This window comes from Alligator sinensis, unplaced genomic scaffold (genome assembly GCF_000455745.1).
Source record: "Alligator sinensis unplaced genomic scaffold, ASM45574v1 scaffold20_2, whole genome shotgun sequence".
In the NCBI taxonomy this organism is placed as follows: domain Eukaryota; kingdom Metazoa; phylum Chordata; order Crocodylia; family Alligatoridae; genus Alligator; species Alligator sinensis.
Genome location: NW_005842012.1, coordinates 1,383,004 through 1,386,765, shown reverse-complemented (window position 1 = coordinate 1,386,765; position 3,762 = coordinate 1,383,004).

The following is a 3,762-nucleotide window of genomic DNA, read 5'->3' as shown; positions in this document are numbered from 1 at the left end:
AAAAAGTGGTGGTGGGGGGGGGGGGGGGGGGAGAAGGAGTGAGCAGATGGGTTTGACATGTTTCAGTTCATCACTACTAAAAATATATGTCCCAACAAAATTAGATGTAACACCCCTAGGTGGGACAGCTGTCAGTAGTGAAGAATGAACCTGGGACACCTCTATCTTAATGCATAATCTTCTACTATGGGAATTAAAAACTTCCATCTTTTAGTCAAAGGGATAGGAGGCTCAGGACTTACCAGTCACTAGGGAAGAAAGGACAGGTTAGCCCAGAAAGCTGTTATGGTTACACAGAGACTAGTAATTTCATGATTACATAGAGGAGAAGAATATTTAGTTTTGTTTTAAAAGAATAAAGAGCTCCAAAGTCTGATAGAATTATTTGAAGAAGAAAGCAATTGAGAATTTTAAATACTATTATTTGCTGCCAAGGAAGCTAATTTTGAGGCACATTATTTATTTTATGAATGTGTGATTTTCACCAACGTATTGTGTTTCTAACAGTCAAACTCAGCATGACAAGAATTTTTTGGGGAGTGGGGAGCTGTGTGCAGGAAGGCTTGGTTAGTTTGCATAACCGACAATGATATCTGATGTCTGACAATTCAAGCCAAAAGGTTTTTCTCAGTCGGCTAAAATGACTACTGAATAAGGCCCATGAAAACCAGTTTTCTAATACATGCTTTCCACCTCTCAGCAAATCAGAACTTTCAAGGTTTAGAAAAAACAAACCTTGGTCCACATTGTGAACAGAACCAAAAGTCTCCAGTACAAAGACTGCAAGCCCTGTCATCTAGAACTAAAGAACTATCTCTGGGGCTCAAAACTGTAGCAGACTCATATCCTCAGCGGATATGTAGCATATATTTAGATAGGTTTACAACAGGTCTGAGAATTAAACAGACTACTAATCAGTAAACCTCATTTCTGTACTATTGAAGTTAATGGAAGTTTTGCCATTACATTTCAAAGGGAACAAGATCACAACTAGAAAAAGTACATCATGCTCTGCAGAAGCTCTGAAGAGAAGAAAAGTCCAAGACCTTGTTGGGGAGAATGTCATCTCCAAAGAAAAGTTATGTAAGTGAGGCTTATGTGGATGTTCTGTTTTATTATTTCTTTAATCAAACACAAGCATGTTAACGATATGATGCATTATCATATCACGTAGTTCTGATTCCCCATGTATGACAACTATGGCCAGCTACAGACATTACCAGTATAAGCATTTGGAAACCGGCCTATACCCATAACAAAACAGAAGTTTGGCAGGTAGACTGGCTTAAAAATGGCAGAACCCAGTCTAAGGGCATCTTTACATGTGCTCCAGGGGTGGGACAGGGCAGTGCTTTAAATAGAGCGGCTCCAAGAGCCGCCCAACATAAAACAATTACATTTACGTTGTGTGCATCTTTCTCTACTGGAATGTCTTATGTTCAAATCTATTAATAGTCTCATGCCAAATGTATTCAAACATTTAAACTTGTTCTGCTCTTCTCTCTTTCTGTGAAAAATACTATTTTTAAGCATGTGCTTAGCTTCAAGTTTAGCTATGTAAAACCAACTAGTTAGAGGGCTAGACATTATCAGACTTATAAACCAAATGCAAAAGGAAAAGAAACTCTCGTTCTTACACTACACATTTGCCTTATTCAAAATCTCTTTTGCAAATCTCTATTCCATGATCAGAAAACAGTTCAGCTGACCCAATTCACAACCTATTGAGGAAAACGGTACATGTTTAAAGGCAGCTTAACTGAATGCATTAGAGTGAAACTGTCTAAATATGCCTGCTTAGCCTTACTGAATATTGTTCTCAGTGAAAATTTATTGCAACCAGATTTGAAATAAAACCAGTTTATTACATTTTTCAAATTGAACAAGAATCAAGAAACTCAACTTTAAAAATTCTTTCTGCCAAAAAAGCAAGAACTTACTAAAAAAAAACTACTATAAATGCTATTTTAAATCAGGGCTGTCCAACTGGCAGCCCACATGTGATCTACAAGGGGTAGACATGCAGTCCCCAGGCACTCACCCAGCTACCATTCCCCCATCACTCCAGCTGCTCCAGGCTCCCCCCCTCCCTCCTCCAGTTGCTGCTTCCTGCCTTTGCTCCGGGGACTGGGGCAGTACAGGGATCTGAGGGTGAGTGGGGTGGGAGGAAAAAAGAAGGCTGTGTGCAAGGGGAGGGAGGGGAGGTGGAGAGTTTCATGTTCATATGATGCAGTGGTGGGGGAGTACCTGCACAGGCACATATTGCAAGGTGGGGGTGGGGGGTGGAAAAAAAGTCACACATATAACAAAGCAATTGGGGGGGAAGGGGTGGAAGAACATCTGCCCAGTGCACCTGGTGTGGTCCATGTGGTGGTGTATGAATTCAGTGGCTTGAAGTTGAACAGCCCTGGTTTAAGTTATTATAAAGCTCTTCATTAAAAGGACCCTGAACTGATGAAAAATCTTGAAGTAAATGAATGGTGACCCACATCCTATGAAACTCAAAGCTAAAATGCAGAAGAGAAGAAAAAAAAAAAAAAGCATCCTTACTCAAACTGAAGCCTTGTTATTTAGAGTCACAGAGGATTTTGGTCCACAAACAAGGAAGCAGAGATGTAGGTTTTCTGGAAAAAATTGAATTGGAAAACTTTCCGGAAAATTTTCCAAAGCCCTAAATAGAGCATGATCTGATTTAGCATGTTTATTTGACTTCTATTAAGTATACAAAACTATGCTTATTTTATGTCTGAATAGACACAAGTATTTGAACTGAAGTATTTGATTAGGAAAAAAGTTAAATACAGCACACTTAATGTGGTTTAAATGTTATATTCAAACAAATTCAAAGCTTTGTGTGGAAAGAAATTATTTTTATTGTAATACTTGTAAAAATGTAAATGACAATACACAATAGCATGTACTTCCCTTACATGGTTTACATTTAAGAAAAAAAAAACACAAAGGCACTGAAAACTGTTGAGAGACTGATTTTTGCATACCCCAAGAACTGTGTACACACAATATGTCACACTCTGGTTTTGATCTGACCTGCACAGCCAATTAGGTGAATTCATAACTTGATTTTTGGTTTGAATTATTATGCAAGTGTATTTACCAGCCTGTTTACAAATCAGTAAAACATATATGTACTCTCTCACACCCTGCCTAGGGATAAATCACCTGAAAAACATTAATTAAACTTTGAAACTGCCAAGCTCGTCTAACATTGTATTGGCATCCAATTCATTGTTACTAATGAATTTTATGAAACAATGAATTGTTAGAAGTGAAAAACTTCCCATGGAAAAATAAAGCACTGGAAATAAAGCACTTTTCCACCCCACATCTCTGCAAGAAAGTAACAAAGAAAGAAGATATTTAGTTTTTAGAAATGTGGGGTGCTATATATGAGATAAATAATTCCAAATTTTGGGAGGAAAGTTAAGCTTCATGTGTCAGAATTTAAACTAATACTTTAGGAGTGCAAGATAAGATCTCAAGTGGACAGACTGCCCCAAATATCCAACATTTTATTTTTATAGAATTCTTACATTTCCTTTGAAGTAACTGTTGAAGATAAGATATTAAACTAGGTTTACCGTAAATCTGATCCAGCAGATTAATTTGTGCATTTCACACAATCCAAAGAGAGCACTTGAAGGCACAGGAATCAGTCACAGAACTGCTTTTCAGAATTCTCTACTGGGTTGCTAATTTGTAAAAAGTCCTTTACGAGATGTAGCCTACAATACTAATCAACAC